The sequence below is a fragment of the Apium graveolens genome, chromosome 7 (assembly GCF_009905375.1).
Source record: "Apium graveolens cultivar Ventura chromosome 7, ASM990537v1, whole genome shotgun sequence".
Lineage (NCBI taxonomy): Eukaryota > Viridiplantae > Streptophyta > Magnoliopsida > Apiales > Apiaceae > Apium > Apium graveolens.
In genome coordinates this window covers 200,688,583-200,709,274 of record NC_133653.1, presented here as the reverse complement: position 1 = coordinate 200,709,274, position 20,692 = coordinate 200,688,583, and the positions used below count along the sequence as shown (strand labels likewise).

At 35.7% G+C, this 20,692-nt stretch overlaps 2 long non-coding RNA genes across 3 annotated transcripts; both read right to left on the bottom strand.

Annotated features, from left to right (window-relative positions):
- Positions 1-444: 444 nt before the first annotated feature.
- Positions 445-1,074, bottom strand: LOC141671561 (uncharacterized). The gene is made up of 2 exons (XR_012555173.1): positions 976-1,074; positions 445-705 (listed from the first exon to the last, which is right to left on the bottom strand). It is a non-coding gene; the product is annotated as an uncharacterized LOC141671561 (long non-coding RNA).
- A 4,805-nt stretch (positions 1,075-5,879) lies between these two features.
- LOC141671560 (uncharacterized) lies at positions 5,880-13,784 on the bottom strand. 2 transcript variants are annotated; one of them, XR_012555171.1, is made up of 3 exons: positions 13,517-13,784; positions 13,390-13,440; positions 5,880-6,431 (listed from the first exon to the last, which is right to left on the bottom strand). It is a non-coding gene; the product is annotated as an uncharacterized LOC141671560 (long non-coding RNA). The 2 variants fall into 2 exon arrangements; XR_012555172.1 differs by having other exon boundaries at positions 5,880-6,426.
- Between the last annotated feature and the right edge of the window lie 6,908 nt (positions 13,785-20,692).

Here is a 20,692-nt window from a genome sequence, read left to right as displayed (position 1 = left end):
TTAAGGCTCTACGACCACATCCACATTGGCAACCATGCCTGGTGTTGCCTATTACCTTAGGCAACACCATTTAGGCCTTATGCCACTGTATAGTAGGGGTTGCCTTTGTGCACTTATGGCGTAGTGAGAGAAAAGTATTTTTTTTTCACATCGGTTGAAAACTGTTGTCAAAATTCACCCCAGACATCAGCTGCTTGAAAACACTGATGTGTAATATGTACATAGACATCAGTTTTAGACGATGTCTCATTTATAGACATTAGCTATAAACTGATGTTTGATTAATTTAACATTGATGTATTCGTGGGCCTAGAGATTGAACTTTTTAAATCGGTTTTTTTAAAAAGGTTTATAATGTAAATAGACATTTTGGACATTATTCACATTTATATACACAAATGTTAAATATTTACATGGTCTAACAATATACATACCAAAAAATGCTAAAACCAAAAACCAACAAATGTTTTCATATTTAAATAACTAAAACGTTAATCACCATTACAAAATAAATCCAAATACATTATTTATCATTACCAAAACAATCCAAAGAATTTTAGTATACAGCAAGAAAATCAAAAACATGATTTTCCAAAACTACTAAATTATCAAACCTATTGCAGCTACTATATACCAAAACAAGGCACCATTTACTCATGATTTCCTTAATCCACCATCATGTTTTGATCTTACATTGGCTTCATCCTGCTAAATTTAGTAAAATAGTCATGTATGTATTGAGATAAAAGAATAATATACTGATTAAAAAAATTATGAAAGCTGTTATGAGGAGTTACTATTAGTTTAAATGTGTTGTTTAAAGTAGATCCCCAAGAAGCAAGTTCTTTTGAGTGTAGCAGCTTTGCTAGCCAAAAACACTAAAATAAAATACTTCGTAGAGGAGATTAGAAAGAACTTTTAACTTAAATATGCACTTACACAACACAGTGACAATGAGCAAGCCTAAGTGTGTACCTGAATATCATGACCGGATAGGATATCCACAAGTTCAGTTAAAAATAAGTTTAACACCTGAGTTTTTCAATCTGGTAAAGATGGCACAAAGTAACAGCTTGTAGGAATTTAAGTGTATAACAATGTTGGAGATTAAAGAGAAGAAACTTGTTCTCAATAATCCACACAACTTACTCACACAAAAGAAATATAATAAACTCACAAAAGTATTTCACTCAAATGATTTGATAAACTTTTTGATGATCACAAAGCTTGGAAGATTGTCCTATTTATAGGACTACATGGAACCTCCTAGAAAGTTTCTAGTACATGCACCTTAATAAATTTAGTAACTCTCTAGGAACATGAAAAGCAAAGAGACATGAACTCAAAAGACAAGAGCTCAAAGGACTTGAACTCAAAAGACTAAAGTAGATATTTCAAGAACATTCTAGATAATTAATATTATAAAATAAGTTTAGCTTATATTATTTTAACAGCCCCCCTTAAGCTAAACTTTGCTCATGCCAAGTTTCTTCTTCAACTTCTTGAAAATGTCGGGCCTCAAAGGTTTAGTGAAAATATCACCAATTTGGTCTTGTGTCTTGCAATGTTCGACCACGACTTCTCCTTTCTTCACCAAGTCTCGAATAAAATGATATTTGATTCTAATATGCTTGCTCTTCCCATGAAACACCGGATTTTCCGTGAGTGCTATAGCGGACTTGTTATCACAATATATGATCGGACTTTCTTTTGTGGCATGCTTGAGGTCCTCTAACACCCATGTTATCCATAAAGCTTGACAACTAGCTAATGATAAAGAAATATATTCCGCCTCCGCCGTCGAGAGAGCCACAACTTGTTGCTTCTTTGACATCCATGTGATGGCACTAGAGCCAGTGAAGAAAACATTTCCCGAAGTGCTTTTACTATCATCAATACTTCCGGCCCAATCACTATCGCAATATCCAATCACCTTGGTATCATTTCCCTTTTGATAATAAATTCCATCTCCAAGTGTTCCACGAACATACCTCAAGATTCTTTTTCCGGCCTCCCAATGTGTCTTCTTTGGTTGCTCCATGAATCTACTAATCAAACTAACACCATATGTTATATCCGGTCGAGTGGCGGTCAAGTACATCAAACTTCCAACAAGACTTCTATATAATGTAGGATCAACAAACTTAGAATCATCATTCATGCTCAATTTCAAGCCGACTTCAACGGGAGTACTACTTGGTTTTGCATCTTCCATTCTAAACTTCTTCATCAAATCTCTTGCATACTTTTCTTGAGAGATAAAAATGCCATTCTCATCTTGCTTTACTTCAATACCAAGAAAGTAATGAAGTAGTCCCAAATCAGTCATCTCAAATTCTTGCATCATATTATTCTTGAATTCTTCAATATCATCATCATTATTTCCCGTAAAAATCAAATCATCCACGTACAAGCCAATGATGAGAATTTTACCTTTGTTCTCCTTGATGTAAAGTGTATGCTCAAATGGACACCTCTTGAATCCCATCTTCACAAAATATTCATCTATGCGACTATACCATGCACGAGGGGCTTGCTTTAGGCCATACAAAGCCTTCTTCAACCGATAGACTTTATTTTCTTCATTCTTCTTTATATAGCCCGGTGGTTGATCAATATACACCTCTTCTTGTAATTCTCCATTTAAAAAAGCGGATTTGACGTCCATTTGGTGAACTTTCCACTTATTTTGAGCGGCCAAAGAAAGGATCAAACGGATGGTTTCAAGGCGTGCCACGGGAGCAAATACTTCTTTATAATCAATCCCATATTTTTGCTTGTAGCCTTTTACAACCAATCGTGCCTTGTGCTTTTCAACTTCACCTTGTGCATTTAATTTTGTCTTATAAACCCACTTGACTCCAATGGGCTTCTTTTCCTTAGGAGCTTCAACTAACTCCCATGTTTGATTTCTTTCAATTGCTTCAATTTCTTGATCCATAGCTTGCCTCCATTTATTTTCCTTAGCGGCATCATCAAAAGCAACCGGATCCGCATTTGCATATAAGGCAAAATCAACAAATTCATCTTCCAAAATTCTTCTGGTTGTTCCATAAAGGTCCGCCATTGATCTTGTCTTTCTAGGTGGTGATTCGTAACTTGAAGATGATGACGAGCTTGGAGGAGAATTGGATGGTGGAGTGGAGCCTTCTTCTTCAATTGGTTCAAATGCATCATCATCAAGAAAGATTCTTGAACTTTCTTTCTCATTCTTCCATTCCCATGAAGCCTCCTCATTGAAAATTACATCACGGCTAATTATGACCTTCTTTGTAATTGGATTATATAATTTGTATGCCTTGGAAGCTTCACTATAACCAACAAAGATGCATTTTTCGGATTTATCATCAAGTTTGCCTCTCTTTTCATCGGGCACATGAGAGTAACAAATGCTTCCAAAAATTCTAAAGTGAGAGACACATGGCTTCTTACGACTCCAAGCTTCTTGTGGAGTCTTCTCTTGTACACTTTTAGTAGGTGCACGATTGAGAACATAGCATGCACATGCCACCGCTTCGGCCCAAAACATCTTAGGCAATCCTTTTGTTTTCAACATACTTCGAACAAGCTCCATGATTATTCGGTTCTTTCTCTCGGCCACCCCATTTTGTTGAGGGGTTGAGCGAACCGTTAGTTGATGACGAATGCCATGCTTCTTCAAAAAACTTCCAAATTCTTGGGACATATATTCACCACCACGATCGGATCGTAGTGTCTTTAAAGAATAACCACTTTCTTTCTCCACATATGCTTTAAAAACTTTAAATGTTTCAAATACTTGAGATTTTTCTTTGAGAAAATAAATCCACATCTTGCGACTATAATCATCAATAAAAGTGAGAAAATAGCGGCTACCTCCAATAGAGTTTATGCGCATAGGTCCACATAAATCCGAATGTACCAATTCCAATGGTTTTTTAGCTCGCCATGCCTTCTCTTTTGGAAATGGATCTCGATGATGCTTGCCAAAAATACAATCTTCACATACTTGATCTTGCCTTTGAATATTTGGAATGCCTCTCACCATATGACCTTTACATATCTTTGATAGAGTGCTAAAACTCAAGTGATTATATCGAAGATGCCAAAGCCAAGACTTGTCATTCACAATATTAGCAAAACATGGAAGAGACTCACTTTGAATTTTCAATGGAAACATTTTAGTTGATGTCATCTTGACTCTTGCAACAAGAACACCATTTTTATCTTTGATCACACAAAAATCATCTTTAAAATTCACATGATGTCCCTTTCTTGTAAGTTGCCCAACACTTAAAAGATTATGTTTAAGATCGGGTACATAGTAGACATTAGAGATGTAGTTTGTACCTTGCTTTGTTCGGATTGGAATATCCCCACAACCTTTGACAATGAGCCTTTTGTTGTCACCCGTCTTGACTTCTCGTTGGACACTTTCATCAAAATTCACAAAGCAATTTTTATTTCCGGTCATGTGGTTACTACAACCACTATCGATATACCAAACATCTTCAAGAGATTCTTCTTGAACATTACTAACAAGAAGCATACTTTCATCTTTCTCCTCAACATTTTCATGTAGAAAATTTGATTCATCTTTTTCATCATTAATCCTTTTATAACAATCTTTTTTCATATGCCCATTTTTATGACAATAATGGCATTGAAAATTAAAAGAATTACCTCTTCCTCTTCCATTGTAACCTCCACGAGCTCTTCCTCTTCCTCTTTGATATGTGCTAGAAGTTTCACTTGGCACCTTTCCTCTTCCTTGTCCTCGACCACGAAATGATCCTCTTCCACCTCTTCCTCTAAAACCACCACGATTAGTATCTTGAACTTGAAAAGCTTGCTCGGAAGGAGATGAGTCAAATTGTTTGATGCGGAGTTCGTGAGATTGTAGTGAGCCCAACAATTCTTCAAGAGAGAAAGTATTCATATCCTTTGATTCTTCAATAGCCACAACAACATGCTCAAATTTTCGAGTCATGCTACGAAGAATTTTTTCCAAGACTCTTCTATCCGTAATATCTTCACCATTTACACGAAGTTGATTAACAATCGAAATTGTTCGATTATAATATTCCTCCACCGTTTCACTTTCCTTCATATTTAGTGAATCAAATTCACCTCTTAGAGCTTGAAGCCTTACCATTTTGACTTTTTCTTCACCCTTGTATGCCTTGTTGAGGATGTCCCATGCCTCCTTTGATGTTGACGCCGTTGAAATCCTCTCAAAAATTACTTCATCCACCGCTTGATAAATAAAGTAGAGAGCCTTTTTGTCTTTCTTTCGATTCTCCTTCAAAGTGTTTAATTGTTGTGTTGAGAGATTTGTTTGATTCTCCGGTTCTTCATATCCATTCTCCACAATTTCCCAAAGATCTTGAGAGCCATATAAAACCTTCATTTGGATGCTCCATTGGTTGTAATTCTTTCCCGTCAAACGAGGAAGTTGAGGTTGCAACATGTTGTTGTTGGAAGCCATCTCTTAACCTTGCTCTTGATACCACTTTGTAGGAATTTAAGTGTATAACAATGTTGGAGATTAAAGAGAAGAAACTTGTTCTCAATAATCCACACAACTTACTCACACAAAAGAAATATAATAAACTCACAAAAGTATTTCACTCAAATGATTTGATAAACTTTTTGATGATCACAAAGCTTGGAAGATTGTCCTATTTATAGGACTACATGGAACCTCCTAGAAAGTTTCTAGTACATGCACCTTAATAAATTTAGTAACTCTCTAGGAACATGAAAAGCAAAGAGACATGAACTCAAAAGACAAGAGCTCAAAGGACTTGAACTCAAAAGACTAAAGTAGATATTTCAAGAACATTCTAGATAATTAATATTATAAAATAAGTTTAGCTTATATTATTTTAACAATACTGTTAAATCTGAGGCATAAAACTTATAGAAAACATTAATCTAACACTCCTTTAGTATTGCAAATCATGACATCTAGGAATGTTGAAACCAGACATTTTAGAGCAAAATTTGGAGGGACAGTAGCCTGACATTGGCTTAAACAAATAGTGGTAAACAAGTACATCAGACCAAGCTACAGACTAATGTTTCACCGTGTATTTGGATATTTATAACGACTAAAATAAGGGGAAAAGATTAAAAGGAACTGTTTCAAACTAATGTCCTGCCCCTGCATAGTTGACTATTTAAAATATTCCCACTGAAGAATAATGCGCAAAGCAAAATAACTTGCCAGAATATATGAACTAGTAGTATAAGAGTTTAGAAAAATATTGAACAAGATAAACCAGACAGAAAATCTGAGCCAAGGATGTTATTACCTCAGAATTGTAGAACCTAAGTTCCCACCTATAATTAAGGGCTCCATCTAACATCTCAATACGGTTTGCAGGGTTCCTAAAATACACAGGTTTGCCATCAGTTGAACAGATCAAAAATCCAATTACACCACTGCACTGCCATAAAGAAGTCATATTTAATAATAAAACCATGAAGAAATAAATATTCTGATTTGTATCAAACCATAAACCTATAAATGCTGCTTATTAACAAGGGAACTCATTAAAAAGAGTTGACTAGTACATGTTAAAAAGAAAAGCTAGTTAATATAACAAGGAATTAATGCAACCACATACTTTCTACCATATTACAAAATACACCTCTAGGTCTCAGTGCAATTAAAAATGCCAAATGCCAAAAAATAAAGTTGGATTTTGACGCCACCTTTAAATCCTTTGCACCTCCCTCATCTACTTTGTCTCATTGTACAATAATTCTATGAAGATTATTGTGATTTGAGATATTATCAAAATTAATACTTCCCCAAACCACACTAAGTTATTTTCCATAATCCACGGACTGCTTTAAATCCTAACTTTAGCACTTTAATTTTTTCTCTCATCAATACCATGAAACTGCCTCTCTTCTCTAATACATACTTCATTTTATTATTGTCGTGTTATTTAACTACCAACTTATATGCTTTTTCCAATTAAACATCACCTGCAGACTACAACTAGATCATCGTAAAAATGTATAAGTTTATATGGAATATTTTATAAAAACATTATTTCATTGAAAACATTTAAGTTCGGCAAAAAATAAACATATTTATAAAACAATATGTTTTATCATTGTTATGATAACAATGATATCCAAATATATGTTGGGCCTTTAATCTAAGTTTGTGGGCTTTACATTTAATAATCTTGTTTTGTTTTTGTTCGATCTGCAAGTCTGAGTCCGGGTCCAGCTTGTTTTATGCAGTCAATTGGTCGTGGAGATCTTTTAGGTGTTTGTTTTGGTTAACGGTTGAATAAGAGTAGTTTTAGGTGAGTCTGTTATCACGTAGTCCTGGTATTTTGCTACTAGTTTCCTTGTTTGTGTATTTTCCATATATATGTAATCACTTGCAGATTAATAAAACGGACTTAAGCGTATATCGTCTATATTTCTTGTGTTTGTTTCTTTAAACAGTAGTGTGTGTGTTAAACAACTTAACATTCTGGTATCAGAGCTTTGGTGAATTAGCGCATGCCCAAGTACATGCCCAGAATGTCGTCAACAGATACAGGAAAGTGTAAGGACGGTACGATAAGCCTGAGTTTTCCTATGCTGACAAGAGAGAATTATACAGTGTGGGCTATGAAGATGAAAGTTTATATGCAAGCCCATGGTGTTTGGGTGGCTATAGATGCAGAGGGGTCAAAGACAACGGTCGAAGACAAGACGGACAAGATAGCCTTGGCGGCTATCTATCAGAGCGTCCCTGAGGATATCTTGTTAACACTGGCAGAAAAGGAAACTGCTAAGGAAGCTTGGGAGGCTGTAAAAACGTTATGCCAGGGAGCAGATCGTGCCAAGAAGGCAAGGATTCAAACCCTTAAAGCTGAGTTTGAATCGATGAACATGAAGGATACGGACTCACTGGATGAGTTCTGCCTGAAAATGAATGGTTTAGTGACCAATATACGAGCACTTGGAGAGAGTGTGGCTGAATCATATGTGGTGAAGAAATTGCTTAGATCTGTGCCTACGAAATTCCTTCAAATTGCTTCGACAATAGAGCAATTTGGAGATATTGAGAAGATGACAATTGAGGAGACGGTGGGTTCCTTGAAAGCACATGAAGAACGACTACGAGGACAGTCTGATAACAGTGGACAACAATTACTCCTTACTGAAGAAGAGTGGAACAAAAGGGAAAAGGAAGAAAGTAAGTTGCTGTTGACCAGGGAAGAGTGGCTAAGGAGGTCGAACAGAACAGATAATCCATCAGGACAACGCTATCGAGGCAAGGACAGTATGCGTTGGGTGAAGGACAAAAGCAAAGTGCGATGTTTTAACTGCAGCGCCTATGGACATTTTGCTGCGGAATGCAAAAAACCAAGGCGAGACAGAGAAGCGAAAGAAGAAGCACTTATTGCCCAAGTACCAGACGAAGAACCAGCTCTGCTTATGATGAGAAAGGAAGAAGACGAGGTAGACTTGATGCTAATAAATGAGGAAAAGGTGATTCCAAAGCTTGGTTTCGGAACTGATAAGAAAGTGGTGGAATCCAACTTGTGGTATCTAGATAATGGAGCTAGTAACCACATGTCGGGTCAGCGAGACATATTTAACGAATTGGATGAGAGTATAGCTGGGAAGGTGAAGTTTGGTGACAACTCCGTTGTGTACATAAAAGGAAAGGGCTCAATTACTCTACAGTGTAACAATGGGGAAACCAGAATGCTAAAGGAGGTCTACTATATTCCCTCACTACACAGCAACATTATAAGTTTGGGACAGCTCTCCGAGGACGGACACAAGGTGATTCTTAATGGAGACTGCCTTTGGATACGTGATATGAAAGGGAATTTGCTGTTGAAAGTAAAGCGCTCAAGGAACAGGTTGTACAAGACGATTTTACGAACTGCTGAACAGAGGTGTCTGCTAACAAAGATTGAGGATAAAAATTGGTTGTGGCATTCACGTTTGGGGCACGTCAACTTTAAAGCTCTTGTAACAATGTCAACGACAAGTATGGTTATTGGGTTACCTAAAATCACTCAACCAAATGAGGTATGTGCAGGGTGCCTTTTGTCTAAACAAGCAAAGAAAGGGTTCCCACAGCAGACTGAGTTTCACACGAAAAAAGCGTTGGAGTTGATATATGGCGATCTGTGTGGGCCAATCTCGCCAAATACATCTGGACGGAACATGTATATATTTCTCATTGTTGATGACTTTACTAGAGTAATGTGGGCATATCTGTTGAAAAATAAAAATGAGGCCTTTGATGCTTTCAAAAAATTTCGAGTTTTGGTTGAGAACAGCCCAGAAAAAAGAATTGGGACGTTCAGAACCGATAGAGGGGGAGAGTTCGTTTCCAAAGAGTTTAATCAATATTGTGAAGAGGTTGGGATTAAACGTCTGCTCACTGCACCTTATTCACCGCAACAAAACGGCATTGTTGAGCGACGAAATTGCACAATGATCGAAATGGCTCGCTGTTTACTGAAAGAGAAGGAGCTGCCATTATATTTCTGGGGGGAAGCCATACTCCATGCCATATATTTGCTAAACAGGCTCCCCACTCGAGCTGTTGAAGGGGTGACACCATATGAAGCCTGGTCTGGTACAAAGCCATTTATCGATCACCTCCGCGTATTTGGGTGTCTAGCCCATATGAGAGTCCCTAATGCAGGATTAAAGAAGCTAGATAATCGAAGTAAAAAGGTGATATATCTAGGAAAGGAGCCTGGTACTAAGGCTCACAGAGTGTTCGATCCAAAAACAAAGTCAGTTTGTGTAACTCGAGACCTAGTGTTTGAAGAAGGAAAATCATGGGACTGGAGCCATGAATCTGTGACACAAGCAAGAGACTCAAACAATTTTCTGGTGCTTACCACTGATTTAGTGTCTGAAAATGGAGCAACTGATGGTACGGCTGACAGTGCAAGTACAGGTGATCAGAATACGTTGGAAAATAATAGTATTAGCTCGGGCTCCTCTAACTCTCTGTTAGAATTCTCTGCATCAAGTGCTGAAACAGAAAGTCACCCCAGACAAGTAAGACTCTTGAGTGACATCTACAACGACACTAAGCCCATCGAGCTGGCTGAGGAGGAGTTGATGGTAATGGGAATCGATGAGCCAATGAATTATAAGCAAGCAGCACAAGAAGAAAAATGGAAAAGAGCAATGAAACAAGAAATCGAAGCAGTTGAAAGGAATGGCACGTGGGAATTGGTAAAGCTGCCCCGAGGACGAAAACCAATCGACCTGAAGTGGGTTTATAAAATTAAAAGGGATGCCAATGGAAATGTCATCAAACATAAGGCCAGAATCGTGGCTAAAGGCTATGTTCAGAAACAGGGAGTGGATTTTGATGAGGTATTTGCACCGGTGACTCGCCTTGAAACCATACGTTTGCTTCTTGCTCTTGCTGCCAAAAACACTTGGGAAGTACATCACTTGGATGTTAAAACAGCTTTTTTGAATGGCGAGATTCTTGAGGAGGTTTATGTCACACAGCCGGAGGGATTTGTGAAGAGGGGGAAAGAGCACCTGGTGTATAAACTTCTAAAGGCATTATACGGACTTAGGCAGGCACCGCGAGCATGGTATTCAAAGTTGAATAAAGTACTAGAAGAGATTGGCTTCAGCAGATGCCCGTATGAACAGGCTGTTTACACAAGGGTGATTGGTGGTGATGTGCTTATTGTGGCTATATACGTGGATGACTTATTGGTTACTGGCTCGAGTCAGAAAATTATCAAGGAATTCAAGGAGCAAATGGGGAAAATATTTGACATGAGTGATTTGGGAAAATTGACTTATTATTTGGGAATTGAAGTGATGCAAGGTGATGGTTTTATTCGGTTAAAGCAAGCAGGATACGCCAGAAAGCTACTCGAAAAATTTGGTATGCTTGAGTGTAACTCTACTAAATATCCTATGGATCCAAAAGAAATAATACATAAAGATGAAGGGGGTATTCCAGTTGATGCAACTGAATATAAAAGTCTGATAGGTGGTTTGCGGTATCTTGTGCATACACGACCTGATTTGGCTTACTCTGTTGGGATCATTAGTCATTTCATGGAGAAACCAACTACTTTACATCAGAATGCAGCAAAACGTGTGCTGAGATACGTGAAGGGCACTATTGATTTTGGTCTGACGTACACTAAAGACAGTAAGAACAATATCCTGTCAGGCTATTCAGATAGCGACTTAGGTGGTAATGTTGAGGATAGAAAAAGCACAGGAGGGATGGCTTTTTATCTCAATGAAGGACTGATTGCTTGGGTCTCCCAGAAGCAGCGCTGCGTGGCTCTCTCTTCTTGTGAGGCTGAGTTCATGGCAGCCACGGCGGCTGCATGTCAAGCTATCTGGTTGAAAAAACTCTTAGGGCAGATTACGGGAAAAGAAGTTGGCCCTGTGACGATCTACATTGATAACAAATCTGCTATAGATTTGGCAAAAAACCCTATCTTTCATGGTAGGAGCAAGCACATAGATATACGGTTTCACTTTATCAGGGAATGTGTTGAGAAGGGGGAGATTCTTGTCAAGCACGTTCGTACAGAAGAACAACGAGCAGACTGTCTTACAAAGGCTCTCACTACTATTAAGTTTGAAAGGATGAGAAAGCTTCTGGGTGTTGATACAGCAGTGTAGAACAACAGGGACAAACTTTAGATTAAGGGAGAGCTTGTTGGGCCTTTAATCTAAGTTTGTGGGCTTTACATTTAATAATCTTGTTTTGTTTTTGTTCGATCTGCAAGTCTGAGTCCGGGTCCAGCCTGTTTTATGCAGTCAATTGGTCGTGGAGATCTTTTAGGTGTTTGTTTTGGATAACGGTTGAATAAGAGTAGTTTTAGGTGAGTCTGTTATCACGTAGTCCTGGTATTTTGCTACTAGTTTCCTTGTTTGTGTATTTTCCATATATATGTAATCACTTGCAGATTAATAAAACGGACTTAAGCGTATATCGTCTATATTTCTTGTGTTTGTTTCTTTAAACAGTAGTGTGTGTGTTAAACAACTTAACAATATATATAGTATACTTATTATATCTTCTTTCAATATTTATGCAACAAAGTATATAAATAATATTATTAATCACAAATATGTAAATATATATATATATGTGTTTAAAGTATTATTTATATTTATAGTAAATGTGAATTTATAAATATATTAGAATAATTAGATTATTACCGGTCTTTTTCGGGCTTTTAATCGGGCCAGGCCGGGTCGAAGCCTAAGCTTTTAACAGGGCCGGGCCGGGCTTTGCCTAAAAATATAGGGCCCGTCGAGGCCCGAAGCCCGGGCCGGTACCGGGCCGGGCTTTGACCGGGCTTTGACCGGATCGGGTCGGGCCAGATTTTCGGGCCCGGGCTTTTGGTCCATCTCTACCTGCAGTTCTCACACAATCTTCAAATCTCCTTGTCCAAGATGATGGCTGCTCTGGTCTGCACAACTACACTGATTATCAGTCCAAGTGCGTATACATTATATCAAACAAATCATGCAAGCCAAAAGGTTATATAAACTGCCTTGAAATCTTTTACTGCAGCTGTGGGTAGTTCCCTGTGTTGGGCTGTTCCCTTCTTCTCCTCTGGCTTGTTTTTTTGTTTTATTTACTTGCTAATACAGCTTCTGAGTACTTATGTCCTTCCGTCAAAAATCTGTCGAAAATTCTTATTCTTTCTCCAACTATAGCTGGTACTACTCTGCTTCCATTGGATACATTATTGGTGAGCAAGTGATTAATAAATAAACTAGTTGTGGTTTATCGAAAAGTTTAATGGTTCACAAACCTAAATGACTGAACACTTCAATAAAAATAGGTCGCCACATAGCATCCTATGTATTAAATTTTCAACAAAAATGCGGCTGCTAAATAAATTTGGGCAACTGTAATAGAATTAAAAAAAAAGGTTCTACATTGTTATCCTATTCATTCAGATGTTAATTCACCAAGTACCTTACAGCTATAGTTTGAATCCCTTGGAAATTAAATTGTCCCTACAAGAGACACTAAAAACATGTATCATTAGAACACAAAGCTTCAGTAAAATTAATTCACAGTAACTTTCTTGGTATAAAACAGTAGCAATCACTCTAAGAGCTTCTGAAACTCTAAGTGATGCTTCATTCCACCAATGTCTAAGTGTCACATCCAGCCTAGACCACTTCCATCTTTCACCTTTATCTCCAATATCATAAACGAGTAAAACACACAAAGTCGCACTAAACCCCTTAAAATATGAAGTATAATTTTAACCTTAACCCCTTCAAAATACATACAAGTAAAATACATTCATGTATCGTACTACAACCATGCTTAAACATTCAAAAAATATATTCAAAAAATATATGAAAAAATTAATTAAATGAAAAGTGTAATCGAAGACTTACAAAATCTGAGAAGGAGATGAGAAGCGGGTACAAGGAGATGAGAAACAAGATCTGAAAAATACTTATAAATTAGGGCTCAATTAAAAAACAAAAAGAAAAAAGAAAAACAAATATGATGAATACTTACAAATCAGGGCTCTATTGGTTGACTCGACTACAGCTTGATTATGGCTTGATTCTGTTCGATTAGGGTTGTATGTAGAACATATTAAAACTCAATTGCTCGATTAAGGCTTGATTGATGGTAACAACGATGGAAAGAGATAGGGAGTGATGTTAAGGGATGAGATAGAGAGAAGAGGGGGGCAGGAGAGAGATGTATATCTGGTGAGAAGAGAGAAAAACTGCGGGGAAACAGAGAAAAAGAAATGGGGGAATATGTGGGAAACGGGGAAAATATTTGGCATTTTTCGGGTTCAATTTGCTCAAAATACCCATTTTCAAAAAATATGCTCAAAATACCGTTTTGATTACGCATTTTGAAATTGGGTAAGTGTAATACGCATTTGAGAATTGGGTATGTAAGAAAATTATTAAAGATACGCATTTCTACTTTGGATATTACCATTGGGATAGGCATTTGGCGAATGCGTATCACATAAAAAAGAAAAAAAACGGATTCCCATTTGACAAATGGGTATCTAGTACAAAACAGGATACCCAAATGGCAAACGGGTATCCAACCCGGTATTTTCAGCACAACATTACCAAAATGGGTATTTTCAGTATTTTGCACCAAAAATTTGTTATTTTTAACATTCTTTCCTTTTATTCCCGGCCTTCTATTTTTTTATTTTTTTTTAAATTTTAACATGGACATTGGTTAGTTAAGGACCAATGCGAATACCAAACTTTCACAACGGTCCTAAAATGACCGATGTGAAAGTTAGTGTTTAACATCAGTTAAAACACAACCGATGCGAAATATAGGGTTATATTTTTGAAAAAAATACTTTTAGTAATCGGTCATTTAAAAATATTATGTAAAAACATATCTTTAACATCGGGTTGAATTTTTTCGACTGATGTTAAAAGGGTGATGTCTATTGACTTTTCTCTAGTAGTGAAATGTACTTGTCACCACTTTGACTGTTAAAATAGAAACCAATTTAATTTATTTTTTTTCTGAAAATTTTGTCATATCACTATTATAATGGATCTTGACATCAATACGGTTGGATCATTCCTAAATATTTTTATGAAAATCGAAACATCAATATGGGACTTAGCACTAGTTAGTGGTATTAATCAAGCTCATATTTAAATGTTAAAAGGACAAACCAAATAAAATAATTTTCATCTAAAACTTTGGTTATACCACTAATATATATGTATGTATTTATATATATATATACATACATATATATTGATATCTATACGGTTGGATCAATGATAAATATTTATTAAAAAATAAAATATCAATTGACTAAACACTAGTAAGCGGTACTAGTCAAACCGATTCTTGACTGTTAAAACTGTAAATAAAATAAAATAATTTTGATCATAAAGAATGGTTATATCACTCATGTATATATAGAGAGGGAAAGTTAAGTTATATGCAGTCCATTATTTTTTGAAAATCTTGCACATTGTATACATTTTACAAGTATAACATTACAAAATATATTATTTTACAAAATACGTTTAGTTTCTAGAACATAAATGCTCATGTTGCAGAACAAATATATTGTACTTGTAAATGTATGAGATTTGCATAATTTTATTGAAATAATGATATTTGTGAAACATGTTTTGCAAAATAACATGTTTTAAGAAATATTTTATTTGCAAAATATAGATGGACTCCGAGGACTCGAATTAAACGGTGGACTCCATATAACTTTAATTATATATATATATATATATATATATATATATATATATATATATATATATATAATCGGAGGTCAAACCCCACATTGACGAGTATATATATGTGAAAAAAATAAACGTAGAATAAGTAATCGATTTATCAATCATGAGACTTGGAAATGTTTAATGAATTGATAAATTATTATTTCAAAACTTGATAGAAATTAAAAAATTGATCCAGATAATAAATCGATTTAAGACTTTGAAATAAATTAGACGAACATAGAAATTTATGTCCATCAATAGAAAATAAAAAAATTGTCCTGACCAATAGGGATAGTCACATAAGGAAATAAATTTATTTGGTCAATATAAATAAAGCATTTTAACCGGGTGTCTCGAACGAGGGAACGCGTTTGGTGTTAAATATAATCGCGAATAAAGCTTAAATAATAAACTTGTAAATTTTAAATTAAAACAGGCACAACAATTACCAACATCAAAATTAGGAAAGGGAGGAGATAAAACTTGCCATATTTTCATTTATTAGCTCACTGCTCAAGAAATCTCACCTTTTCCTACTTAAATACTTCTATCGTGGAGAAATTCTAAAAATAATAATCCGCACAATATTTCACTACAAAATAATTAAACCCCGAATTCTTATACTATTTTTATTTAATAGTATAATAATTCATAAATATTGACTACTAGATCAATAATTACACTTTGAAAAATTATTATAAAAATTGAACAAACATTTCAGTTCATATTTTAATAAAATTTAATAATGTTCCTTTAGCATATACTAATCATTTTCCATATTCACTAATTTAAAATTAATTATAATTATCTATTTATATTTGTGCTAATAAAATAGCTTTATTAAATAATAACCATCCTTTTCGATACCAAATCTTCGATTCACTTTGCAATTAAATTTTACTCTACTTTCGAATAATGAAATTAATTTATCGTAAAACTAATATGATTTCCCGCTATTTACTACTCACTAACAAATCTCAAATTAACCCACAAACACTCTTATGTCACATCTTAATATATTCTAGAATACCCTCTAAATACAATATGTATACATAAATTATGCCAACAACACCAATTTTAATAAAACAAAATACCTTTCCAATACCTTCCCAAATATAACCTTTTACATTGCCTTAAAACCTCGACAATATCTATTTTTTATTTTATTATCAAATTACCAAAATACCCTCATCTTTCCGTCACCTCACTCCTCCCTCACCATTCTTTCCGGCGAACCACCGACTGGCAAAAGCATCAGAGACCACCCTCACATCCTTAATTCTTGGCCTCTCTTCCTTTAATCTCTCCCTCGTCAAACCTCTCTGACCACCCTCAACTCTCACTCATTTAGCCGCAAACAACCATTAAAATGATCCTCAATTCAAATCCAATCTTTTCCCTGCATTTTCCCCTTTGTTTCACCCATCCATCGCTTCCACCCACCTTCGTCACATTGTCTGCTTCCCCTTTAACTTCAGAGTTTGTAAGAACTTCTGAGAGTCTTCAGATCCTGACTGAATCACAATATCAGAACTTGTCATCAGACTTTGCTTATCACCACTTGACTTCAATATTTGAGCATTCACAGCATCAGAACTTGACTTGTTCTGAATAGAAGATTTTCCCTGAACGTTTCTTTGACCTCTGTTCTTTTCAGAGTTTCCCTGATCATCACCTTTATCATCATTTTTCTTCAGTTCTTTAGTAGGTGAGCATTTGGACTTAACTACCTTCTCCCCCTTTTTGGCATCATCAGGAAGTAAGAGAGAAAGAAGAAGTTCAACTGAAGATTAGATTTTATCCAATTGAGCTTTCTGAGAAGTTTCATTAGCCAGAACCTCAGCAAGTTAGGCCTATTGCTTCTCTTGAGTTTTCTCAATGGTTGCAACTTTTTCAAAAATAGGTATGATATACATGTTCTTGTCAAGCTTGATCTATAGATCTAGCTTATCAGCTTTTTCTCTGAGTGTATCAACCTTTTCATGAGTAGCAGTATGTAGACCTTGAAGATGTTATGTAGACAGAGCTGTGATCTTGAGTTGTGTCTTGAAATCAGAATTTGTGAGCAACTTATCAGCTTTTGCAATATGCTCTGTCAGAACTTTAGAATATGGAATAAAATCTGATTTATTCCACTTCTTGGTCCACTCAACACCTCTGTGAGTATCCTTCCAAGGAATAGGTGCTTCCTTTTCAACAAATTTCTTCACCAATTCTTCCTTGCCCAGAGTAGGTACTGGAGTCTCAACAGAAACACTGTCAGCAGAACCTGAAGAAGACTCATTCTGTTTTGATAGCTCAACAGTGTGTGAAGCAACTGGAGATTCAGGAATAACATCATCTAAATTCTGATCAGCAGAATTTATCTCCAGAACTTGTGTCTTTGATGTAGATGGAGCTTCTAGAAAAAGAACTTCAGGTATATTCAAATTATGAATATCTATTTCAGAATTATTAGTTTATTCTTTAGCACCATCTGTAGCTTTAATATGAGAGACATGAGGGGTAACTACTGTGTCATTAGCAGTGTCTTTGGCTTGAGCTCGAAGGGCTTCAATGATAATTGGTTCTTGTGAGATCAGATATTTCTGATCCCCTTCCACAGCTTCTTCAGTATCTTCTGATATAGCCTTAGCCAAATACCTCCTTGCCTTCATTTTCTTCAATCTCCTTGCCAATGAAGGAGTTGCTTCAGCAGCATTAGAATTTACAGATTTCCTTTTCAAAGTATAAGAACGTTGACCTGCTTTCTCTTTCTGAGAAGTAACATTCTCAGCTTCAATTATCACAGGGTCAGATGCATGAACTCATGCTTCAATTATTTCCTCTTCACTCTCAGACTCATCTTTGAGAATCATCTTCCTTCTCTTTTGTTGAGGTTGAGGAACAGACTTTGTCCTCTAAAAAGTTTTAGAAGATGAAGGTCTGGTTGTTTGAGCTGATGGTTGAGAAGTTTGAGGTGTTTGTGTAGAGGTGGTAGGTGCTGATGGTTGAGGTTCTGATGGTTGGACATCAAGATATAATGCAGTGTATTTAACTGGATCATAGATTATTAAGGCTTGTTTGACAGATAGAGGAACTCGGAGGGGTCTTAACACAGCCTTCTTATTATCAGTAAATAATAAGTCATTAAAAGCTCTTTTAGCTAGTCTGAATGATGGAATTAATTCACTAGCTGATTGAGCCTTATCATCATAACAAAAACTATAAATAAGCTGACAGAATCTAGCAAAATGAACAGTATTTTTGTCTTCTGTCATCCTATCCCCAATAAAACCTAAGACAACACTTGCATAATCAAAATCTGTTTGATTAATGAGAGCATACCCGATTTGTTGAAGAACTGGCTCCTCAACAGTAAAGTAAACATAGTTCTCAGGCAGCTGCAATGCTTGTCGAACCGTGACCAATATCATGACATGCTCATTCTCCCCTGATGAAAAAATAATACTTGGGGATCCTTGAGCACCACCATCATCATATACTCCACTTCTCCAGAACTCCAGCACTTGAGTTCCAGAGACTACATCAGGTTGGGTCAGAGCGTACCCAATATCAGAATTAGCGAGAAAATCCTGAATGAAGTGAGGTTCCGATGGAGCTTCAGCCTTGCTAAGAATGACAGAGTAGTTGTTAGGAATAAACTTAGCCCCATTGAAAATTACATCTTTTGGTGCCATCGTTGGAAGAAATTAAGTAAGAAGGAGAGTGTTTGCAAAGTGTTTGTTAAAAGTCCTGAAAAAAACGCTTCAGAGAATATTAGAGAGAGAGATAATAAGAGAGATAAAAATTAGAAAGGTAAGTAAAAGATTATAAAATCTGTTAACTCCCATATATATACTCTCTCCACTCAACAGTTATATTTTTGAAGCATAATATACACTTTACACCTGGCACAGTGTGAACAGACAATAAATGGCTAGAGAGGAGCTAATGGGCACGTAAAATAAGCAATAATTACCGTGCACATGCATTTTTTCAGGACATACAAGTTAACCACTAACCCATAATGATTATGACTGTTTTTATTTCATCCAAATTTATTCTGATTTAAATATGACTGTTTCAGATTTTGCCACAAATAAGTCAAGTAAAGAAAAATGTCACGTCAGCATCAAAGATTCTATCAGGATTTAATATCAGAACATAACTTATATCAGATTTTATCAGTCATCAAAACATGGCTTCTGTACTTGAAAAAATGAATATCTTTTTCTGTGATTCTTCATACAAATACTGAATTGTTTTTTTCAGAGTTTAATCATCAGAACTTCCATCAGAACTTGTCCTCAGCATTTATGCAAATGATACTTAACTGTTTGTCAAAAATAATTTAATCACCATAGTAATTTTTATCATTCATATGGAGTGAAAGTGTGTGCTTTCAGCAAAATATCAGATAAAGATTAAAGTCTGATCAACTTTAGTACATTTTAGAAATAAGGCATAACTCAGAAAAATGCTTAAAATCTGTCATCAGTCATGATGTCTACTATAGAACGAATTTATGCATGAGCCCACCTCAACTTTCATGCATCTTTTGAAATTCCTTTTTACAGTGGCTTCTCAGTGTAAGTGAGTCACGCCTTCTTATCAAAATTTATGATGTTATCAGAGTATTTCTCCAGTAATCATAGAGTGTGAAAAGTCACCAAGATTTTTTTTGCTTTTCTAATGCATATTACTTAATACCAACAATGCACTTGGGTCTTCCCTTCCACATTTTTACTCTAGATCTCAAAGGAGTACCTGGATTTTATTCTTTTCTTTTCTTGTCTTTTCTTTTGATAAGTGAGGCTTATCAGCACTTAGTTCATTCTAATGATTTACTGACATCAGAATTTGACAGATAAGAAACAAGAATCTAGTTTGTGACTTAGTAATAAGATATACAAAGTAAACTTGACTATGCTCAATATCAGAATCTGCTTGTGTTAATGAGTTTCCACATAAACAACTAATTCAAACATAGGATTTCTAGTATGTTAAAGACTACTAGGTCGGCATCTAGCACAGTTATCCTCATTGGATTGAATAGCCACAGAACATTCAAAACAATTAGTAGAGTATATAAATCCACATCAGATAGCAATCAGCATTTAATGAATTTTCAAATTAAGCACAGATTACATATGGAAAATACAATCTAGTAAACACTAATAATAAAGTCTGATGCATGAGAATAAAAACTAAGCAGATTTAGAGAAATAACCTGAAATCATTTCAAGTTCATTTACCAATCTTATAAAAGTAGCTTCACATGGTGGTTTAGTGAAGATATTTGATATTTGTTGATCTGTTGGAACAAAATGCAATTCCACTGTACCTTCATCCACATGTTCCCTTATGAAATGGTACCTAATGCTGATGTGCTTTGTCATTGAGTGTTGAACTGGATTACCTGTCATAGCAATAGCACTTTGATTATCACAGTAAATAGGGATTT